Genomic DNA, 24,736 nt, shown 5'->3' with positions numbered 1-24,736 from the left:
AGAATATGCACTGAAAGTAAAAAACATTCCATAAAACTCAATCTAAAAATGTATTTATTTCCTTCTCTTAATATTCCCTTAACCCTTTAACCAACTTCTTTACTTAACCTCCCAGCAAAACCAAACTGATTGATCTAGCCAATCGAATCACTTAGCCTGTAAGGACATTCCGACCACCATTGCCTTGTCTTGGTAAATTCACACAAAACATCACTGAAAGCCGCAGAAAGGGACGGGCTGTCCAAATAGAGGGAGAAAGAGAGACATTTGGGCAGACAGGCGCAGGCATTCAGAAAAATGATGGTCAGCAACAACAACAACAACAACCACAATCGGGAAATATCAGCAACAAACTTTCGAAAAACAATTTTTTCACTTTGTCTGCCGTCGAGGGAATATATATATATATATATTTTTGTGTTTTTTTTTTAGTTTTATGGCATTTTAAAAAGTAGTCAGAGCCCCACCGCCAACGTCCTGGCATTTTACACTCGACTGGCGTGAAAATTCATTAAAAAATTGTGTTTAACATGCCAAACCAAAAAAACAGAAGCGTCGCTGTGCAAGCGGAGGAAAAAAATTACACAAAAAATAAGGCGAAAATTTTTGCGAAATTTTTTATTACGGCCCAAGAGGGCCAGCAGCGGAATTTTGCTGGTCTCACGGATCTTTTGCATTAATGGCCGCACTTTTGGCGTACTTTTTGACATTTATTTGACGCATGGCAATGATGTTCATAAATTTTAGCCCCGGACGAAATGCAATTCTCATTGCAAGGCACCAGTTCTGTGTATTTTGTTTATGGTTTTTACCCCACGATTCCTGCGATTCAATGCCGTAGGGAATCTCTAGCTGTGTCTTGAGTCTAGAACCGAAATGAGGCCTGTCACCGCCAGTTGTCTTTCGATAAAGGCTCTCTGTACACATAGCTCCCTCTTCTCAAGCCAACAAGCAATATGTGGAAAAGCAATTTATGCCAAAAGAAACTTGCAGAATGGGAACAACTTGGGGGTTGCCAGAACAATGGCAATGGGGCCTTGGTGACTTGTCAAAAGGAGCTGTAGAAGTAGAAGGCCGCCCCTCAGCGAAATTCATTTGTTATGCAAGCTACATTTCCGTTTCCGGTTAACACAGTTAGCAGCACGACTCACGACCAATTGAATGGGCCAGGAACAACGACGGGCCATAACAAGAACAGGAACAAATACTGCAACGTCAAGTCGGAAAAGTAATTTGCATTTGTTCGCTGATTAATTACAGCGGAGCTTAATGATGGAAAAAACATTTCAAGGCATTAGTTCTTTGAGTTCTAAAGAGTAAATTGATTTTTATAAGCCATGCTATTAGAGAATATTATTAACATTTTTTGGAATACGCAAAGGCAAGGCAACTCTGAATAGCTGCCTTTAATATAAGCTCTAAGCTTTAATATTTGATTTCCCTAACTTATAATAATCACTTTCCCTTGCCTATAATATATTTATAGAGGAAACTTAAGCTTAAATCAATAATACCAGCAGACTACCTAAACCACCATTGCGTATACGTAACCTAATCTCTTTTTTTTTTTGCATTTCTATGATAAGTACAATATATGCAAATGTTTTGAAAGCGAAAAGTATTTCTAGCTTATTTGCATTTCTGCAACGAGCGTCGCATTGCGGTCGGAAAAGTCAAGCGGAAAAAGGCCCGCTTAAAATGCATTTGGGCCCTGAAAACCCCTTGAATAACGGTAGACCCATCAACCTCAGATGTCCGAAAGGGTTGAGTTCGACAGAAGGCGGTAGATGGGAGGCAGAATGACTACCCAATTGTTTATGCCACACGTATAGCCCATAAATTTGCCACACACAAATGCGTTGAGTATCTATCGAGCACTATATCATTATTTGCCAACTTGAGGTGCGCATTAATAATTATCGCCCGAGATGAAGAGGAAGGGGTCTTCTTACGACCGAATGCAGCTGAATTTCATAATTACGAAGTTTTTGCCAGCCACAAGTGATGCCAGTGATGGTTAGCTTAACTCTAAAGTAAACTAACTATGTTAAAGTTAAAGGTTTTACTTACCTTACATCTTAGATTTTATATCATTTTTTGTGTTAAAAGCAAATAAATTTAAGAAGATAAAATACCATATATTGTTTTTCTTCCTCAAAATATTTTAAAATGAAACTTCTTCTTACTGTAATAACAAAGTTTAAGTGAAAGGACGACAAAAATGACTCAGATCAGATTCCCGGCGACAGTGACTCTCGTCATCAGCATCACCAGTTGAGCGCCCACTCACTCCCCCAAAAACCACCCACCAGCAGCACCTCCATTGGGTTGAATGCTGCAGTGGCTGTCAAGTCAAGTTGGCCGCAACACGTTGCCCCTAATGATTTATCATCGCTCATGCTTATACTTATGCTTATGAGTGCCGCACGATGATGTTGATGATAATGATGAGGAGGATGACGATGGCTATGAGAACGAGAACGGCACTGAGTGCTCAAGTGGTGCATCCTTTGCCATCCTTGGCGTTAATATCTGTTTAGGTGCACTCTGGCTTTCTGCATTTAAGCCACCACTAATTTATGCAGAGTGACTTCTTGGCATTTGGCTTAAACTGCCAGCCAGGAGAGCGTTGTGTGTGTGGATCTCTCGATTGCAATTCGATTTGCATTGGCATTAGATGCCATTCAATTAAACACGCAACACTTGTGGCAAGCACCGCTCTGGGAGGAGTCATAAACGATTTTCTCTATATTAGATAAATGCCAGCCTTGGTTGTTATATTTAAATTGGTTAGGTAATCAATTTAAATTGATCATTGACTAAATTTAAATTAATTGGCAGCGAATAAATTTAGTAATTTCGATGTTTGGTATTCAGTTTGGCTAGTGACAATCCTTCAAGCAAGCCTTGAAACTAAAATTACAGTTTTTGTCAGCAAGATCAAGGAGCCAGAAATTTATATTAGAAATACTTACATATATGCAAGTTGCTTGAGAAAATACCATTATTTTGAGCCATCAAATTCTTTTTTTTGATTATAGAAAGACAGATTTATAATGGCCGATGGAAGCAATTTTACTGTGGGACCTTTTCCATGGGGTGATGATGGAGAATTCGGACATACAACTTCTGAGGGATATGCCCTGGACTCTGCGGAAATCGCCATACCAAGTGCCTTGCTATCTGGTATTATGATCCTGGGACAAGTACTTTGGTTAGGATTGAACTCCCAATGGGAAACTGTAAAAGGCATCAAAATGAAGCGGAAGTCTGCAAAAGTCGTGGAAGACAAGGCAATTCGTGGTAGAAATAGCAAATATAACCATTGATTCTCAAGTTTATTTGATTTTCCTACCACAATAGTCTAATAAATTCAGATTGATTTGCATATATTAAAAATATAACCGCTGTGGATTCCAATTCTTATATTTTATGTTTACAACTTGAAATTTTCTCCTTACGACTTATTGGCTTAAATTAAAAATGTACTTTGGCCTTAAAAATTCCAGTTCTGCACTTTTCATCTTCAAATTAAAGGCAATCAAGCGGAGTCCTGCTGCTGCCTCGTCCTTTTGGCTCTTCGGTCAGCTCCTTTGGCATCTTCTGTCCGGCAATGAAGACATTTTGAATAGCACAAAAACAAACAAGCGGCAACCAAATGCCAGCACTTGCCGCTTCCACACTCTCCTTCTCTAGTTTACCCTCTTCCTTTGGTTTTTCTTCGTTCCTGCTTCATCTTCGTCTTGGGTTTTTTCTACACTGAAACAAAAACTAACTTTTCAATACTTAAGAAGAATAGGAGAAGAACTATAACACCTCAGATTCTTAAGCTTCTTGTTGATAGTTTAATGAAGATTGCTACCTAAAATATATTTTTAAAAATATTTACAATTTGATTTCCTTTAAATACATTTATATATTTCTCCCTCTGCAGCTTGGGTCTTAGCTCAGGTAAAAATAAATTGTAAATAATTCCGTTTATGCGGCATGCGAAGACAAAACACATAAAACTGCCAACCAACCGAGCAGCCAGGCAGCCAACGAGCTGTGAGGGGGGTGGGCTTGCTGGGTGGTGGATGGTGGTTTTTTTGGTCGGGCCAGGTGAGCGGGGCGATGGGGGGTGATGGCCAAAGGTGAACCCCAAGTGCTGTTAGAATTTACTACGCTCGAGGGGAAGGGGATGGCAAGCGACGGCGCTGCAGGTCATTTTCATGGCTGCCGTGGCATACGTAATTGAATAGCAGACAGCAGGAACAAGGAAGAATCGAGCGGAGGGAAATGGAGAATGGAGAATGGAAATGGTAAAATGGGTCCAAATATACCTCGCACTCGTTGGATTAATTTTTAATGAATTCTCTCCTTTAGCCCGTGCTCATTCTCATTCCCTTACCCATACCCATACCAAAAACTCATACCCATTCCAATTCCATTGCTGCGACGTCTTGCATTTAGACCGTCTTTATTTGCGGCAGTCAAGACAAATACACAATAAAGCGACGTGTGGGAGTGTGTGTGAGTACGGGATATAAAAACTTAAGTGAGATCGAGTCGTGGTGGTATGGGATATCTGGATAAAGTGGATCTGGTGCTGGGGTCGCGAGGGGGAAGGCAGGTCACTTTAACAATTTCAACCATTTAAGTTTTTGGCGTCAGTCTGCTGCCACACATGCGAATGCAAATATGTTCGAAGGGAGGCGAGTTTGAGCCACAGGAATTATGAGAAATATGCCAGTTCGTTGGGCAAAAAGAGGAGATGGAAGGTTGAGTGCCATTGCATGCACATGCAAGCGGATTAACATTTAAATTAAAAAAGCAAAGGCCGCAAAGTGCCAAACCAAATAAACAAAAGTGCGAAAGTAGAGGAGGGTGGAGAATACCAGATACCCAGTGTAACAAAAATCAACAAGATAATAAATAAATTCAACAAAATCAATGCTTTAAGGTATTAAGATTAATAATCCTTAATTTATTTAGCATTTGAATTATCAAACTAACTTTTACATTTTAAAATATAACAAAGTTAACGTATCGCAAAAACTGAACTGCATAAGAACTTAATATACCTCCAAGGGCCTCATAGCCCTTTGCAACTGCAGCGAAAACCGAAGTTTCCAAAAAGCTCGCTCGTTTCTCTCTCTCCTTTCGCAGGACTCGCATTCTCTTTCGCGTTCCTGCTCTCAGTTGCAAAACAGCTGCTTGTCCTGTGGCATAATTCCGCTTTTGTTGTCCTTTATTATTGTTGTGGCAGCTGCTAAATTTTGGTTATCCCCAGACCTTTTTTTTTCCAACCACGAAGAGTAAACTGTGTATGTGAAAATCTCTTTAACTTACAAGGCCCCTAATTCGTTGCCTACTTATGTGGGCTGTGCAAGGTGAAGTGAAGTCAAGTGGCTAAACATCATTTTCCTTGGAGGTTTAGAAATCTCAGAAAAAGTAAAAAAATTACAAAAAAAAATATACTTTTTTTTAAATAATATTATTAAATTTAATTTGTTTATATATTAAAACCAAAAAAGGCGCAAAGCTGCAGCTGCATCATCAAGAAAGGCAGCTGTCGAAAGCTTGAGTTTTATATGGAAAAGCTCGCTGGAGAAAGCTTTGGTAATGCAGTTTTAGAGCGCAAACTATAAAATATATTTGAATCCCTCAATTCAGGAAAATAATATGAATAAAATGTGATAAGCTGAAGTTCTCAATGGCCTAGGGTAAGTCTGGGAACAATAATACACTTTTTGCTCTAAGATGGGGAGAGAAAATATTATAAAACCGAAACGTGCTTGAACTATACTTAGAGGGGATTATACGAGAAGTTGCATTTAAGCGAAGTTCAGTTCTATGTTTAACACAAGTTTTATACAGTGCTCATTAACTCGCTTCTTTATTCCAAAATAAAAGTTATTGATAAAAATCTTTCATCATTTCTTACAACTTTCATATTGAGCCACCGATTCCTGCATTCCATATAAATCAAATATGATTATTTGATGACCTTTCTTCTGCCCCAAAAATGCTGATGTTGCCACACTCACTCGTATCTGCAGCAAATTAGCATTTGTTCAGCCAACAACGAGAATTCTGCTCCTTGGTGGCCGTAAACAAAATGTTGCAGCATTTAGAGCGCAAATAAAAATGGCAACAAGGAAAACAAGTTCCTTCTTTTCGTTCTCCTTGGCACGGGGTACACATTCTCAGATATTGCATAAATAATTTATGTAGTTATTTTTGTCTTTTGCCCTTCGCTGTGTTCTTTCCACAAATAGTTTCTCGAATGCGGATTCAATTTGCCAGGGCAAAAAAGAGGTTGCTTGGTGGTGGCTTGCTTCTTACTCAACCTTCTCGTGTAAGAAAATGCATATTTAAATCAAATAAAATTCCTCAGCTCCGGAATTAAATGTTTAAAAATTTAAAAACAGACTTTCGCTGACTGGCACCCTCTTGCCAGCCATCATCTCACCTGGCCACCCCCTTGGGGAGTCGTTAATTTTTATCACATCTCCTTGATCCTGGCTCGTTGGTCCTCGGTCCTCGGTCCTCTGTTTCTGACTGCATTCCTTTCCAGAAATGCATTGAGCACCAGGGAGGCAGGTGTCTGCCCATTTCCTTGAGACGGCATTTCTTATTAAAGCCAAGCGGAGGACCCAAAAGGACAGCCAAAGGAAACTCTCTGGCAGCCGCAATGGTTAGAAAATGCAATGAAAATTGGGTGAAGAGTGAAACGAGCAAATGTGGGATATTTTCTGAAAACGAATTTTGAATGCACTGAAATGAAATCTGGAAATCATTCAATCTTTTTTTTGGAATTAATAAAATATATTTTTTTAAAGCTTAAAAATAATTTCCTATTTGACTTTGCAGTTCTAGGTTTTTTAGTTAGAATTTTCAATCTTTCAACTTCATAACTACCCTTCTCCGTAAGGGTAAATTTCGCATTGAGACGCGACATGCATAGCTAATGACCGAATCTTCGCCGTCTCTTTCTGTGGCTGTCGGAAAAGTAATAAAGCGTAGCCAACAAAGCGAACTCAAAGCGAAATTCGTCAGCAAAAGTAATAGAAATTGAAGGCATGCCCCAAAACGGGGAGCTGCAGCGGCGGCTCACAAAAACCGAAACGGAAACGGAAACCGCAAGCGGGTATAAAAAAAAAAGAGCCTGGCCCTCTGTCTATCCGGAATAGTCTTTTGCCCCCCCTCCTCTAACTAACCGATGATTATGAATACGAAGAGCTGACCGCAGGCTGCAGTCTGTTAAAATCCAGAGGGGTCGACGGCCCTTGGAATCCCGTGTCGCATATGTAAGCAGCCCACGTTGCAGTTCTTTGTTGTAAATTGGCAAATATGCAAATCAGACCCAGACGATCAACAGGAGACGGGACCTTTAGTACAGTATCCTCATCATTATCATCAGCAGCAGCGGCAGCGGCAGCTGCAGGACTTCTTGGTCCCCAGTCTTACGATTTCTGGCTTAGATTTGTGGCCAATTGTGGTAGTGGAGTGCGTGACCTGGAACCATAGTCCATGGTACTCCGCTAAGGGCAATAAAAAAATATAAAAACTGACAGCCACTTGAAGGCCAAAAGTTGGCCAAAAAGCTTTTTTCCCTTCGCTAATCGCTGGCATTTCAAACAAGCTCGCCGTAATCCTAATTGGCCAAAGTCGCCGAGTAAAGGCTGAGAGTGCTAAAAGTTAGCAGTTGGCAGTTTTTTTTAATCATTTGCAAATCCGCCTCTAAATATGCAATAAATATTGGGTTGAGCTGGTGGGTAATAACACTTAAAATAAAATTTATATGGTCTGTAAAAATGGTTAAAGGAAATGGCGTAGCTTAACTTGAGTTTTAAGAAACAAAAATATATAAAGAAAGTGAAAGATTTTTTGATAATTTCAGATAAAAAATCATAAAATGACCGAAAAACAAACAAAAACTTTAGCCAGTGTAAGGGAAACCCAAAAACAAGCTCAGCAATCCTAGAGAGAGGAAAAAATGAAGTCAAATCTTCTGGCAGGAAAAACAGAACAGCCGCGTTTCGGGCCGCTGAAAAAGTTGTAAAAATATATAAAAATTAAAAAGTTGTAGCCCAAAAACGTCAGCACCATGGCCAGACAACGAGACCAGACCAGAGAGGCCACAGCAAAACTCGGAAACAAACCAAATGGAATGGGATTGGGACTGGGAATGGGTACGAAACCAATAAAGCAAAACAAATCCACTTAAATGTGCCAAGTGACGACGGCGGCCACAGCGAAAAAAGGCAAAGAGCTGGGGCACCGGCCAAAGTGACAAAGTTAAATTCGAAACTCATAAATTGGCTTATCCACTTAACTGTTAACGGGTTCTCTCTGGCCAGGACCAAGTTTCGTTGCCAAAAAATTACAAAAAAAAAGAGAAAAAAACGCAAAAAACATGGTTGATGTAAAAACCGTTGGCTAATAATGGCGACGGCCCAAAAAACGACACTCACATCGATCAGGCGAAAAACTCGGACTCCGACTCGACCGCTTCATTTGGCTGGGAAAACTTTGCCCTCTTTTTCCTACCCCTTCTACTGTGATTTTTCCCGCTGAACTTTTCGCATCATACTTCAATCAGCGTTAGTCACTGCCATCGCATGTCCTTCAACTTTGCCGGTGCATCCAGTATGAGTCCTTGCCACAACTCGCAGCAGCAATTGCAGCAGCCATCCTGATGACTTTCTTACGCTCGGTCGCCTTGTGAGTCACAGGCCTCCGGCTTTTTCTTTTCTCATTCTTTAGTTTTTGCCAGAAAGCTTGCAAGAGGAGTCAAGGCTGTGAAGAAGTATTAATTTTATTTATAAGTTATGTAAGATATTTCTACAGCAAGGTTGGAAATATGTTAGGGGAAAGCAGAGATATTTTTATTTAGTTTAAAAGTTATTGGAAAAATCTAAACAGAATTTTTTATGTATTATTTTTAGTTTAAAGTATTATTCCAGGACAAGTTAATAAGGAATAAATGTTATAAAAATCAACAAAAAAAATATATAAAATCTTTTCGATTTGTTTTAAAGAACCCTTGAGTCAGCAAGGATGGCGACACATGCCACAGTTTTTCCTAGTGCTGCCATTTGCAACAAATTGCAGCTCATTAGTTGGAAATATTGCTGAAAAAAGAATAAACGCTGAGACAAAAGCATAAAACACAAATTGAAAGCACAAGGAAATTTTCCGCTTTACATTGCAAATGCCTTGCAGTAAAAACAGTGGAGAAAAATCTTCAAAAAATAACCAAATGAAAATGTTTTCTAATATATTATTGCAAATAGAAGAAACGTACAACAAAGGTACTAAAGTATCAATAAAAGAGCCATAAAACATTGATTTTCCCAATATTATTTATACTCCTTACACTCTCGCAATGTTCCACTGTACAGGCAGCTGCTACTGATGCGAATTTCTTGCTAAAATTCCAGCAAGACGAGCGGCAAAGAGTTGTGCCAAAAGTTGCAATAAAAATAAAATACACCTGGCGCCATTCGCAGGGGAAAAGGGCTTTAAGGTGGCCTCAGGGGGCGTGGTTGGCGGAAAAATATACACACACACACACACACAGCTAATACTAGAATGTATGGTGATGTGAATGAAATGTTTGCCTGTGGAAATGACCGCTCACAAACACATAGACACGCAAAGGCGCATTTATGGCATAATTAATTAGAAATTATACGCGTTCTGCATGTGTAATTTGCATATTAGTCGACCAGCAGGCACCGAAAGAGATAGAAGAGAGCTGTGCCTGGGTGAGAGGGAAAGAGAAAACATTAGCATGCCACAAGCTGACGCTTCATTGCGGTCATAGAACATTCCATATTTGCTCTCCAGGGGAAGTCCCTTGGGTTCCTTTCGCCTCACTCTCGTTTTATAAAGATATATATATAATATAGTTCCCTTCCTGCTGTTGTCAGCAGTCAATTAAGAAGCATTTTTAACCAACTCACCCATTGGTCTGTGCTGAGAATTTTGGGCAGTAACAACTTACCTTTAAAAGGTTAATTAAAGCCTCACATTCGTTGAAGAAACTAATTTAATAAAGGGTTTCTACTTACCCATTTTTCCCACTTCAAAATATTACAAGATAAATCATTGCTTTTCCCACTTTCCAAGACTGAGCTCTCCATTAATGAAATCTACGAGGATGATCTGAGTTATTGGATATGTAGTCTCGCCAGTCTGACAAACAACTGCGGTCTTGTTTTGGTTTTATTCCTTAACAGTTTTGGGGTTTGGCCGTTCTTAACAATCGGAAAATCCGCAATGCAATTTTCCAGTTGTTCGCTTCGCTTCGTTCGTTTGGCTTCACTTCGTGGAATTCGGTTTGACGTTTTTCCCAAGAATTTAATGCCATTAAATGTTTCTGCTGATTTGGCAGAATCGGTTTCTATTATTCATAGATTACCCACTGATAAATGCTCATTGTTTTCGTTTGTCAAAGTGTGTAATGCGATATATGTACAGTGTGTAACCTTTAAAGTGAAACAAATAAGTGACAGCCAACAAAAAAAAAAAAAAAAAAACAGGAAAAGCCTTGAGACAAACTCCTTTGGGAAACAAAGAACAAAACAAAAACCAACTCTGTTGAAATTTGTAATGGGGTTGAGGCTAAAAGTAAAGTTTATTTGATAGGCGCGTGTTTAATTTCCACCCCCGACACCTCGTCCTGTCGCCCTTGTCCCATCTCATAACTTATTTAACCCGAATGGCCAAAAATAACATTTGTGCCTGGCATAACCAATTGCTTTAAAGTGGAAGTCACCGGGACATCTTGTAAATTCCTGCGGCGTATTTTTCCAGCGTAGAAACAACAAGCGGTAATAGCAAAATAACTTGTTAATGGCCCTTGGTTACGACTGTCAAAGCACGTAGCTCAGCAGGACGGAGGGTTATTCTAAGGGGAGTGGTGTCAAAAGTTTTCATTTACAATGTCCTCAAAACATATTTATGTCTTACTTTCCGCCCTAATCCATACCATTTCAACAGCTAATAAAGCTCTCAACTATGAATAATTCACGAAATTATCATAAATAACCAGAATCAGGTGAGCTACAAGAATATGCTAGATATTTGACAAATTTGGTAATTAAATGAAATTAAAATACCGCGCAATATTAAGGATAAAAAATTATTTATTTCCCGCCAAAAGTTGCTCGCCAGCTGACTAAGTTAGCGCTGTGCTAATGATGATAAAGTGTGCCCGGGAACCCCTCAACTTTACCGCCCTCACCTGTCCGAACGAGACAAAGTTTCAAGTTATCAAAATACGAAACCCACAAAAATTTATTAAGCTTGAGGGGTTAGTGGGGTTTTGGGGTGGCAAAGAGCTGTGTCTAGACTGCTTACTTAATAATAATTTGCCAAACAGCAACAACTGCAAACGAACAAACAAGCCAGCACCAAAGGCATCTCATTTTGAGTGTTGCTAGTGAGGGAGTACACTGAGGGTTTAAATATGTTAGATGTTAATATTAAAAATTTCCAAAAAAATCTAAAAGTATTTTAAAGCATTTTTAAAGGTGTCTATTATATATTTTTTAAGCCAAAACTGCTTCAAATCATTACTAAATATTATTTAAATAAAAACCAACAAACTTAAACCTAAAATATTCCATACTTCAGTCTATAAGAATACAGGATTTTACATAATTATTATTTTATAACTTTGAGTAACAACAAATTATAAACTAATGAATGAATAATCACCGCCTAAACTTTCCTTACCATAATTTTCCCTCTATGCATCAAGAAAGGCAAACGTGGCGTATACGCAATATTTGCTGTAATTTACACCAGCTGAAATCCAAAAGGCCAAGGGGAGGTAGAAACGCTGAGATGGCACATGGCTAAAACAGAGCATGTCTTGCATTTAAAAAATATATATATATATATATACAGCAACATTGCCAGCCAATGTCACTATGTTTGTTAGTGTATGTGTATGGGCAACGACAAGTTGATCAAATGGCCACCGGATGTACGGCATAAAGATAGAAAGAAGTCCGGTGGTAGAGAGAGGAAGATGAAGAAGAGGGGAATAGAGGGGCAGAGCCAGACAACCGGAAGGCAGCTCAAAATACTTTGGCCCAGCTTTTGTCACATTTTTGCAGGTTTTTGCATAAGCCCGGCCAATTTCCATCTGGATTACAATTCATTCCTTGTGGCTAAAGGCCAACTTTAAAGTGCGACAAAGGCGCCACCTATCGCCTGGATGGGAAGCCCATTAGAATGCCAAGAAGTTGCCACAGACGTGTGCGAGTTTCCTCTCTTTTTCCTACCCCTCCCCCTACCTACCAACACAAACTCCGGCCAAAGCAAAACCGGAAAAGATGATTAATTCAAAGTTATTAGAAACATGACTGAAATTTATAATGTCCAAAGATCAAGGAGCTGAGTATGAAGGCAGCTCGGGGGAGAAAGCAACAGAAATGGAAAAAGGCGAGACTAAAAGAGAGCTAAAAGAAACCAAATGAGTTCTGAACTCAAATTGGGTTCTCAGGTGCTGGTCTTAGGATAGGAAAATGTGAAATATCTTTTTGTTTTTATTTTATTTCTTTTATTTTTCCTTTAAAATGGAAAAAATAATTTATATTCGTAAAGAAAGAGAATATTTTCTGATTAATAACAAATAAGTTCATGAATTATTTGATATTTTAAAACATATTAATAATATTATCTAATTAGTATTAAGCTGTTTAAATATTACTTTTTAAAATGTATTATTAAGGCAATCTATTATTTTGAAAATGACTCCCTTAGAAGCACACTTAACGTCAAGGTGTTAAGTTCCCAATGCAGAAAATACCATCTTAGCCGCGAGACGCCTAATTATTAATTCTTCTGGCTAGAACATTGCACTTGGTTTAGTTAGCCACTTAAATAAACAGTCCGACACACACACACACACACACACAAACATTTCTGGCTTATCACTAAACGAAGTAGCAGCAATGGAAAAGGATAGAAAGCCAGAAGGAAATCAAGGCAGAGAAAGAGAAAAGACCGCAAAATGCGGTTGAGCTGCAGAACCATTAATTTGTTTGTTGCCTGTTTTAACCCCCCGAACAGGTTACGAATGGAAAAGAGGGTTGGCGTGGGTTGAGGGTATCCTTAGACAATTTGAAATTAATATTTAAATGGCTATGCAAATTCACTGGCAGCTGAAAATGAGCAAGTGCCTGTGGAAATTGCTGCGGTCGCCAAGGAAGGAAACTATTTTCAACTTCACTGAACAGCAGCATTTTCGCATCTTTTCTGCTTTCTTTTCGCCTATATTTATTATTTTTTTTGCTGCTTCTTTTGGTTTTTGATAAGGCAACTAGTCAAAATTTTTTAATGAATGCTGGGAATAAAAGCGAAAGGAAAATATTTGGCTTTTGCTTAAAAAGGGAAGATTGAAGTTTTTAAAAGAGAGTTAGTTTGAGAGGAGTTTTAGTTTTATTTTAATTTTTTTTAATTCTTTTAGGGAATCTTTTAGTTTAGTTAGTTAGTTTTATAATATACGATATATATTTTATAATATAATATATAAAATCCCAGTCCCTCTGCATTATACATTTTATTAATAAATACTTTTAAAAAGTTAAAAATTATGTTTTAAAGTTTTAATATTTGGTTTGGTTTCCCAAAATCCTATCATAAAATTTTTCAAATATTTAAAAAAGTAAACGAAAATAATAATAATATTATTTAATAATATTTTTCTTCAAAATCTTAAATTTCCCCTCACTATAACCCCAAGAAATACTGGGAAGAGCTAATAGAAAATCCACTCACTTAATTTCCACTCAAAATGCTCAGCAAGCTCTGCTCGCTTAAGAGCTTTTTTAGCTGAGAGACAATGTTTAAAAAAGAGACCCCCGAGAGCTTTGCCCGTTGAGAGTGTCATAACAACGAATCGAGTGCTTGTTGTTGCTCACTTTTCTGAGGTAAACAACATATGGCAAAATATGGAAACAGGCGGCTGAAAACTAAATTGCTTAAATATTGATATTTGCATGGCCGCAACAAAAGGAAACTGCGAGTATGTTAAATGCGGGCAAATATAGGTAGAGCATATAAATTTTACAACATTTTTGAGAAAATATACGAGCAATTATTGCATAAATATGGCTTGGATAAACAAAGCGTGTAGTGTAGTACAAAAAATAAGAGCTGTTTCACTTTCACTTGGCTGAATGTTCGCTCTCTGCGAGACTTTTCCCGCTCTTGAGTGGGTTGGCTGCTATTTTCAATTTCCTTGCTTTTATTTCCTGTCTAACAGCTGTTGGCAACATTTCCTCAAATGTTGGCTTTACAGCGATTGCTAGTTGTTTTTTGTTTTTGTATGGCTCATTACTGAAAGCCAAGCTTCGGGCCATTGAGCTAGAACCAAAAGTCGGATTCGTGGCCAAGTTCGTTGAGTGCAAAATGCATTTCGCTGTGACTGCGACGTCGGCGTCGAGTGCAACTATTGGCTTTGACTATCTTCGTATTCTGGCGATTCTTGGCAACTCGAAAATCGTAACTCGCAACTGGGAACTCGTAACTGGGAACTCGAAACTCGGAACCAGCTGCCTGCAACTCGCAGCTCGCAGCTCGCAATCCGCCCAAGAAGCGCACTTTGATTGCAAGTGCCGCCCGCTTGTGCCGCCGCTTCTGCGATATAGATTCCGATTTTGCCTTCAGTCTCCAGCCGACTTCCTCTACGTGCGGTTCTCAGTCGTCAGTCGCCAGTTTTGCAAGTCGCCAGTCGCCAGTCGCTAGTCGCAGGTTTTCCAAACGCCAGTCGCCCAGAATTCGTAGAATTAGAATTCGTTGTCGCGCTTGCAGTTTTTCGCCTCAGCTTCTCTTTTAACCGGAAGTTATCCTTTTCGCCAACGTCTTTGTAGAGCAGATTCTTTCCGCCTTTCAGTTGCGCGCGCGTTTTCCAAGCTCGCGATCTTTGGCTCGATCGAAACTTAAACTCTGTGAACTAAAAAAATTAAAAAGGAAATTATCCTTTCTGTTTTGGTGGACTTTTCAGTGACTTAGCAAAGAAATAGAAAGAAGCAAGAGTGAAAAAAGTTTAATCTTTAAGCAGTTAATCAACAGTCTTAGTTAAAGACACTACAAAAGGTATAGAAATATGGAAGAGTTTTTTGTTTAGTTAAAAAAAAGCAAATATTATGTTAGATAATAAGTTAAAAGTTAAGTTATATATAAACTTAAAAGATAAACTTGAGTTTTTGGGAAGGTAGGCAATACTTCATATTAAAATGTTGGAAAAAGTAATAGAAATTATTGAATATATTTTGGAAAGTAAATTAAAATAAAAAATATATTTAACAAATGGTCATTATTTTAATATTATGATTCGTGTTAGGAATGATGTTTTGAAAAATGTTTAATTTGTTTAAGTTTTAGTTTGAATTTATTTTAATAATAATTTAATAATTTACTTAACATCAGGATTAAACCATTTCAAGGCATTGCCTGGAGTTTGAAGAAGTCTAAAATAATATAAAATGTTTGTCTTTATTATGTGTTTAAGTTGAAATTTGTAATAATTTTTAAGATAAAATTATTTAAGTATTTGTAATTTTTAGATTTTATTTAAGCCTAACATTGATTGGATTTTTTATGTTTTTTTATGTTTTTGTTAACCAATTTTATGAATTTATTTAATCATAAACATTTTACATACATTAAACTTAATCCTTAAATTGAATCAAATTTTATAATTTATTTTACTATTCTCTTACTTTTACTTTTTACTCAATAAAACAACAAAGTCTTAGAAATTCGAACTTCAGTTTGTTTTATTTTTAAAGCCTTGGAATTTGTTCTTTGAGCTATTTGGAAAGTTCAGCTGATTAGTTGCGTTGCTTTGAGGCAGCTAAATTTGCATTGGGTTTGCCTTTAATTTATTGGAAACTCGGTAACAAAGGAAGTTGTTGCCGTTTCGTTGCCCTCTCAAAACAAATTCCAAACAAAGTTGCAGGACACACTGCCGCTCCTCCACCTCCACCCGCCTCCAACCTCATCATCATCACCGGCAACACCATCTTCATCATCATCATCAGCATAGTCAGCAACATCATCATGGTCGTGGCTAGGGATTGTTGGTTGTATTTTGGTACCAAATATCGTAACCGAAACCACAACATTCGACGTCAATCAGCAAAGCAGATTTCAATAGCTGTCCCAGAGTCTCCAAGTTGCTGCTGAAGTTGTTGGTATTGTTGTTGTTGTTGTTGTTGTTCTGGCGTTGCATTGCCTTCGGCCAACTGCTGGTGCACCCCACAATTTTCCGGCTCCCTCTATACGAAAGGCCCCGTCCTCCTCTTCAAGCATTTTCCTTCTGGCTTTCCCAGCTCTCCCAGTTCTCATCTCGGCAGCTTCCAGCTGTGCCGAGCTGTTTCCGTTCATTGGCAAGAGTAGATTGGCCCATAAAGTTGCCAGTTGTTAGTTGCCAGTTCCAGTTTCGATTTGATGCCTTTTTTACTTCGGATAAAAATGATGCCGTAGTGTTGTTGTTATTGCTGGACATCTTGTAGAAGATTTAACCTAAACAATCAACACGCTGCAAATTGTGATTTTTTGTGGCCCGAAACTAATTGCCTAAAGTCAGTAAATTCTGTGTTACTTTAAAATTGAATTGAGAAAGTAATGAAATCAGACTTCAGCTTGACTGATTGGTTTAATAAATCTCTTAAAAGTACTGCCAATTTTCCACATTTAATAACCAATTTACACCAGCCATATGTTTTAGATTACAACCGCCCCCAGAGCTTTATCATTTAATTGACTAATAAATCTTATTTTCAAATACTATTTGGTTTAGCTTTCTTTTTCGTAGACTACAATGTTGTTACTCCCTCAGCAGATGACCAAATTGCTTAATCAGTTTATAAAGTCAGGCATTTCCCTTTCCATTTGATCATTTTATGGACGATTTTCCATCAATAAATCTGCAACTATTAATTGCGAATCCACACCTTGACGGCAGTTGGTATTTAAACTGTCTGCAGACTTCTCAGATTCGCAGTTGATATTTTTTCTGTTATTTCTCCAATAGTTTATCTTATATAAATCGATCCTTGTTAACTCATTTGCTAGCTTTTATGGCCTTAAGTCGTGGGCATTAAGTCGTAAATTAAGCCAGCTGACAAACTGACAGATGGACAACGGCCAACGTTGATAGGAGCCTGGACCTGTCCGTCGCCGTCTCCTTGGCAATTCATTAATTGCGGACTGTAAAATGTTTACGGCAACTGCCTCACATGTTGCTCGCAAATTTCGTGTGCCGTAGCCGTTGGCTATGTTTTAGTGTCGAATATCAAGTGATTTTGGTGTTTATCACGCGACTCGTTATGGTATCATAAACCCACAACGCCCCCTTTTTCCGCCAGTAAAAGGTGCCTTTCAGTTGGGAGGAAGTGCCACACGATCCCTGCTATATGATTTCCTTATGAGAAAGGCGATATTTGATTCCCTGCCCAACTTGATGGCTAGAAAGTGGTATTAGTTTAAGCCATATATATACAACCCTAGAGCCAAAGTGCCACCTAAAACTGAGATCGTGAAATGCTGGCGTATTAAATGAAAAATTTGCAATTACTCTTAAAACTAGGAGGCTCTTAAAATATGACTTTCCATAATAAAAATTATGACCCATTAAATTGCCTGCACTTAAATAAAAAAAATAATAAATAAATTTAAATAAAATTTCGTTGAAATTTCATTTTTTTTATAAGCGGGGAAATAAAGTGTGGAAATAAATGGAAAATTTCATTTAAAGTTTTTTATTTGCGAAATTTACTAATTGCATTGCTAATTGTTTGTTTATATGCTAAGGAAAATTAAAGTGTTTATTATTGTTGTTACTTTTATTGGGGAGTGAAAAGTTTATAAAAAGACTTAAATACTTCTTAAACTGAGAAAGCTTTTTAACAGCAAAGTTATTTGAGTTTTAGATTACATTCATAGAGCAAAAAGGTGGCTTTGTTATAAATTTCCATCCATTTATCACTTCAGTTTCTTAGCAGATTTAATACCACTAATATTTATACTACCGTAAATGATATTTTTCTGGAAAACTTGAATGAATTTTGAGCACCTTGATAAGTGTAGGCAATTTGCATACATTTCCTTCTTAACAAAACTCAAATTACAAAATCGATTATGATATTCATGATATTGAAGGATTACTCCGGGACTTTCAGACATGTCATCGAAACGCTTTCAGCAGTTCCTGCCTGCTGCCTGCCTACCTACTACAAGTAACCACAACTTTCAACTCCCGACTCTCGACGGGCGGTAACCGAGGCATTTAGGCCATATGTATAACTGCCAATCTGTCAACGTGTTTACCGACAGCCCGCGACTGAAACTGCAACCGAAACTGCATCGGTGTAGCGGCTAATAGGGAAATAATTAATTTCCACTTTGATGTGTGTTATGCATTTTGAGCCAAGTTGGTAATTAATTCGGCAGTCGCTTGACGGCTTTTGTGTACCAAAAGCTGGTTTTTCTTTTTTTTGTGTGTCTTTGTTAGCAAGACTTACGACTACTCCATTTCCTTGTTCTTTTTCTTGGGTTTTTCTTTCTATTTGTGAATGGCCTACTTTCCGAAATGTGTCTCATCTGGTGCATTAACTTCTTACTTGCAGCTTCTTTTTACGTTCCGCCGACGACTCTTCGTCGTTTTCCTTCAATTGCCCAGGTAAGTTGAACAAAAAGTCTCTGATTAGTAGAGCATTCAATGGGAAAGCAGCTAAAAGAAAAAAATAGAAAAAGGGAAAATCGAAAGGGAAATAGAAACGAATGTAAGTGGGATTGAAGGGGGAATCGCAATGCACTATGTGCTTTTATGATAAATGATTTGCGATTTGTGTGCATTCGTTTGAGTTTTATAGACGTTTCATTACCAGTTCTCTTCCCCAACAACAACAACAACAATTCCTGTTGGCGCATCGTAAAAAAATGATTTCCGACTGCAACGCAGAATCAAATCAAACTGCATGGAAAATTGCCATGAAAGGGGGCTGGATTTTCCGGATGAAGGGCGGGTATTTGCATGGATTTTTAGCATCCAGTGATTTGGCTTTTAATGCATCACGAAGGTACCGCGCACAAAGTTGCCATTCAATCGTCATTGATGGGATTGATCTTGCAACTTTGCTGTATGCAAAATGCGGCTGAAAGCCTTTCAAATTGTAATCAAAATCGTGGAATTCAAATTGGTGAATGAATTGAAAGAACTGTGAAAATGTAAGGATAAACTACTCTCTTTATTAAAAAGAAATTAAAATTGAAAAAGCATTTTGAAGGGTTAATATTTGAATATTTTCTTTCAAACTGAAAGTTCCATGTAAAAGTACAGAAAATCGATTTACAAAAACGTAATTAAAAAACTTAAAGTTAATAATTAAAAGTTGAAATTTAAATTGAATTAAACTAAAAACAATTAATATCAAAAACCACTTCGAGTTCGAAACAAGCACTCGAACAAGTTGGAACAATGGCAGCGAAACTTTAAATCCCGAATCAATCCATCAAGCGGGGCGTGTGAAATCGATTGACTTGTTGACCACCTGAGAGGTGTTGACTGCTGACTGCTGACTGCCATCAAATTCCTGGCAGCTACCACTCGAAACGAGAGCCAAGGAATCAAAAGTTCTCCGGGGTCGTGGCAAGTGTTTTTTTTTTCTTTTTTGTTTGTATTACGCCCCCTTCCTGCCTATATCTTTTGCTGTAGAACATACAAAAAGGGGTTCACAAAAAGGTGGCAAGGAGACTCACCCCCAGGGGAGAAGACGTGTGACAAAGCAAGTATCGTGTTATCCTCTTTGCAAAGGACACGACTCTATCCTTTCAATGGCTTTAAAATGCAGCAATTAAACCGCAATTTCTATAAAATACGAAAGAATACAATCCTTGAAAGGATGGCACGGGGCATGGAGTGAAAAGATGCGGGGACAACAATTACGAGATCCATTTAACTTTGGCAGGATGCGAAGAATGCGACACATGTCGCTAAAACTCGACGGGGAGCCAACAAAACTGGCGACACGCCGACTGAACTCATGAGAGGACACATTCGCATCCGCATTCATGTCCTGGCCGCGCGTTCAAAAGTCAGCAAACACAGGATAAAATAAAATAAAATAAAATAAAGTAAAAATAAAATAAAATGAAGCGGGGCAAGAAAACTTTGCTGCGTCGCTAAAAGCGCACAAATCTTTCCTTGCCAAGCTTGGCAAAATATGAACCAAAGCAATGCACTGGAAATGTTTTTTGGTTTTTGTTTTTAATATAAATTTATGAAATTTACTTAACAAAAGTTAAACACATTCTCTTTAAGAAAAGATTTCAATCATTTTAGTTGGTTTTTATTTACTTATTTATTTCCATAAATTATACTTTATTTCTTTCTGTGTGCCAGGGGGACAGACTCGCAGCATCAGACAATCAGCACAGGATGTTTTTGCGCTCATTATGCGCCAGCTGCAGATGCAGAAAATTTTTGCGTCAGCTTGTGTGTGTCCCTGTATCCTTTTGTTGATCCCTCACATAAACATTGAGCCAAAGAAGCTGCATGACAGAGGCCACATTTGATACTCTTTTTGAATTTTAGAAAAAAGTTCACTTACTCTCAGGAAAATCAGCATACTTAGCCGTTCCCATAAATTCATATTTTGATTGACCAAATATTCATTTTCTCTTAAAAAGATTTTCCAAGTCCAGTAGTCGAAAACGCATAAACAACGTAATCAAAAAACTGTAGATTTCAATTTAAAAACTGTAATAGTTAGTAGCATACAATGTGGTTGCATCGGTTCATTATCCGTGAACCAGTTACGAATCGGTTATGAAATGGCAATAAAAACTGGCTACTAATCGAACGAGGCGCGCTAATAAAATAGTTATTAAACTGGGTTTGTTTCTTAAACGAATTCGATTCGCTTCGATTTGGAAAATTAAGCAGTTATAAGCTATCCTGCGGCTTAATTGGGAATTTCAGATTTAAGATAAAGTTATTTATGTGAAACTTGAAATGGAATTAGGCTTGGATATGCTTTTAGATGAATGGTAAAGTTTATGTTTTAAATTAGAAATGCTACGTAAAAAGAATTAATAGTAAGTTTTGCTTAAAAATATTTTTAAATATTTTTAAAAAATATTTTAACTGCCTTAAAAAACCATTTCCTCATTTTAAACCTTAAACAGACTTCTCCCTTTTAAAAGGGTATCCATTTCGAAACCATCTCGAGTTAAAAACATCTATTTTGTTCGTTGTATGAATGTACGGGTATGTAAATAAATAAAAGTGATGTACTATATGCGTCCCTGCTCGTTGCACTCTTTGAATGTGTTTCATTCGCAGGTGAGGGTGTGAGTGAGAGTAGGATTATGAGTCCCTGGGATAGGAGTATGTGTGTGTAATTGAGTTTCACTTGGCGAACAGACGACCGTCTGACATTGACTTCATTCAGAGCAACGCCTGTTGGCAAGACAAACAACGGAGGAGACACAACGACTCCGGGACTCTGAAAGAAAGGGAATCGGCGATGCAAGGAGAAAGGAGAAAGGAGTTGGAGATGTGCCCGTCTCGAATCTTATTTGCTGGAGTGCAAGCAGAAGTCAAAAGGGGTCTAATGCACTTAGGAGTTATGTGAGCCGTGACAGGGAAAGGCCAAGGAATTATGCGAATTGTTGTTCGCAACTTGTTTTGTGGCCCAAAAAGTGCACTGAGATTAGGAAAATTGGGTTTAAAGAACTCAAAAAGAGGAGGTAAACTAATCAGGATCTAAGTTCTTTCTTTTATATTAACAATCATAAATTCTCCCCTGAATATAAGTCACAGAGAGAGAGCTATATTTTCTAACTTATTGTTATGAAAAAACAAGAAACTATCACCATTAAACTCGACTAAGCGATTCATCATTCGCATTTTCACAATGGTTAGAATTGGCATAACTGGAATCTATTGTTTTTGGGGAAAATAGTGTCGCATCGAGTACCAATTTTGGCGACATATTTCCTCTGTGCAGCTTCTAAAACCATCATTGACATAATTCCTAACCAACATCGACATGAATATTTAGTATCGGCCGCAAATATGACGGGATTAAAACCATGAAAAGAAACGCCAGCATAATTGTCGAGTTTTGTGCAGCCAACAGCAGTCAAATGCGATTGACAAAACCCACAGCCATATATAGACACTCGTACGGATATATCGAAATATCGGGGAGAGGTGCTAGAAAAGAGCCACAAAATCCACACAATACCAAACACCAATGCGACTGTGGTCGGGAGAGGGGTAGAAAATCTGATAGGATGGTATGAGTGTGTCGGTGGTGGCAAGGTGAAATGATGAAACATCGGCATTTGCAACGGCAAAATACTGAATAAGTGATTCAATGAAGTGAATCGGTGATTGAATGGGGCGAAAACGGGTTAGAGATTGGGGACTTTTCCGAAACCTTTTGTAAGCGATTTGCCTGTGATTATGGAGCTTTCATGCCATCTGTGGATTGCTTGTATTTAGCACTCTTTTGGGCTTTCCTTATTTTGCCAGAAAATACTCAAGGGATAAAGAGTAGGGTATGCCAGGTGAGTTTCTCTTCGAAGTTTTTGGTGATTTCTGTGAAGCTTAAATCTTGAGATTTCATCAAATCAGATATGAGTTAAGCTGAAGATATATTTTTTGGGAGGGCAACTGAGTTTTTGGAAGTGTTTTTTACCTTCACTAAACTGTTACTTAACCGAATCTCTTTCTACTTAATCCATTTCCTTTGGGTACTTCTCATTCGATTACTCCCTCCGGAATTGTTTAACAAATCTTTTGTCTTATTTTGGAGCTTGATGTTTGGCTTTTGGATTTACTCTCTTTTTGGTGTCTGTGGTGACTGTGCCTAATTTGGAGAACCATTTCGCATCGCTAATGCTGCCACCAGTCGCGTGAGTTCGCGTCAGTTGGCAACAGCAGTGGCAGCGGCAGCCTGGCCAACATGCCAGACCGGCAGACCATGCCCCCTCTAGCCAGGGCCCTTTCGATCGCCCCTCGCTGGCTTTTGTCCTCATCCTTTTGGCTGTCATGTCGCTGCATTCACTCGTGCATACATGAAAGTCAATTAAGCGTATTAAGTGTGTATGTGTGGCTGTACCGTGGCCATGTGTGAGTGTGACTCTCTACTTGTCCTGTCCCCAAAATCCCTTGCTCTCCTTTCCCTTTACCCCACTCTCCATCGCCCTGTATCGCGCTTATCATGACATTTCTTGGCATCGCCATCAAACAACAAACGTTGTATACCACTGCCTCCCCACGATTCTCCGATTCCGCAACCCCACTTTTCGTGCATTCCAACTTGCAACCCTTTTGCACAGGACTTTGCCTTGATTTCTGTCGCTTCGATTTCTGTGTGAATTGTTTGCGGCTGATTGCGGTTCTTAATTTGCTTAAAGATATACTAGATAAAGCCAGGGAAAATGAAGCGGGAGAGTAAAAGGGTCAGCGAGTAATGGGATCTGCTTTTCCGGAGGATTCTTTTGGGAATTTCCAAGTTTATTTGATCTTTTCGGGTTTTTTTGGGAACTACAAAGGAATATGCTATTGAGGAGTACATTATGGACTAAAGTCTGGTGGCTTACTCAAAAAATGAAATGTAATTCTACTTCATTTTATAGACTTTCTTTTAGATTTCAATATTAATTTACTTTCCCGGTTTTAACCCTTAAGTTGTAAACTTTTATTTATAAACAAAAGTTAACCGATTTCCCACTTAAGATTCTTATTTAATCTTTCGTTGATCCTTGGCTCTTCGTGCACGGAACCAAAAAGATTGTTGTGTTGAGCAAATATTTACAAATTCTCATTAGGTTGGTTTGCTTTTCAAACAGCAACTCCATTAACATATCCCACTGGCAGTGATGCTGCTCCTCTCATTTCATCTCCTCCTTCGTCCTTCATCCTTCATCCTTCATCCTGCTTTCCAACTCTCCACTGTTTCTTGCCGTTGAACAGAAGACACAAAATTACGCATACGCAATGTGTGATGCGAGGGTGGGGTGGCAGCAGGACTGTTGCATTCGGCAAAGTGCAGAGGATAAGCCGAGCACACATACATAGAATCTCTCACACACACACACAGAGCAGCCAGGACACATGTGAGTCTCCTTTTGGAGTGTTAATTGTCGTATGCAAATTTTTGCGCATGCACAAAATGTAACAAAACACGATTTTGAAAGATGCAAATTGGGTGCTGTTGTTGTTTTTGTTGGTGTAGGAGCGGAGAGGGGGTGAAGTGTCAAAATAAGCTTTAAATTACGACACCCTTCAACCGAACCCCTCAACCCCGACCCCAATCCAACCCCCTTGAGCTGCTGATCCTCCTCCTGCTGCTGCTGCTGCTGCTGCAGACGTGCGATGTAATTTGCAACTGACAAGAGTGAAAGTTATGCGAAGGGCAGCAGCACAAAAAGTGTCAGGATCTAAGAGGGGTTTGGATGGATGGTAGAATGGGTGAAAATCATGTGGGCGGATGGGGCGATTGGTGGCGATTTTCCAGGACCTGCTGCAGTGGCTTCAGTTTGGTACGTTTTTGGCTGCCAGGGACAGCCGCATGCGTGATTGTGACATTTGATTAGGTTGCCTTTGTCGAAATGTTAATTTGTCCATTGAAGGTGAGTCCTGGCAGCCTCTGCTGCTAGGCTGCTGGCTTCTGGATGCTGGTTACTGGCCAGGACTCTTGCCAGGGACATT

The 24,736-nt window shown here is 38.6% G+C and overlaps 1 protein-coding gene across 3 annotated transcripts in view; it reads left to right on the top strand.

Moving 5' to 3' along the window:
* Positions 1-5,684: 5,684 nt before the first annotated feature.
* Positions 5,685-24,736, top strand: part of LOC108112171 (protein muscleblind) — a 177,755-nt gene continuing 158,703 nt past the window's right edge. The window contains exons 1-2 of one of the 3 annotated variants that reach the window (XM_017221949.2): positions 14,919-15,102; positions 18,639-18,691. The gene's annotated coding sequence lies outside the window, so the exon portion shown is untranslated. Of the gene's footprint in view, positions 5,706-14,918; positions 15,103-18,638; positions 18,692-24,736 lie in introns of those variants that run through there. The other 2 variants (XM_017221951.2, XM_017221950.2) reach the window with 2 other exon arrangements.

Source organism: Drosophila eugracilis, unplaced genomic scaffold, assembly GCF_018153835.1.
Source record: "Drosophila eugracilis isolate 14026-0451.02 unplaced genomic scaffold, ASM1815383v1 contig_90, whole genome shotgun sequence".
Taxonomy (NCBI): domain Eukaryota; kingdom Metazoa; phylum Arthropoda; class Insecta; order Diptera; family Drosophilidae; genus Drosophila; species Drosophila eugracilis.
Note: the sequence above shows the minus strand (reverse complement) of the source record. Positions and strands in the feature narration are given on the sequence as shown.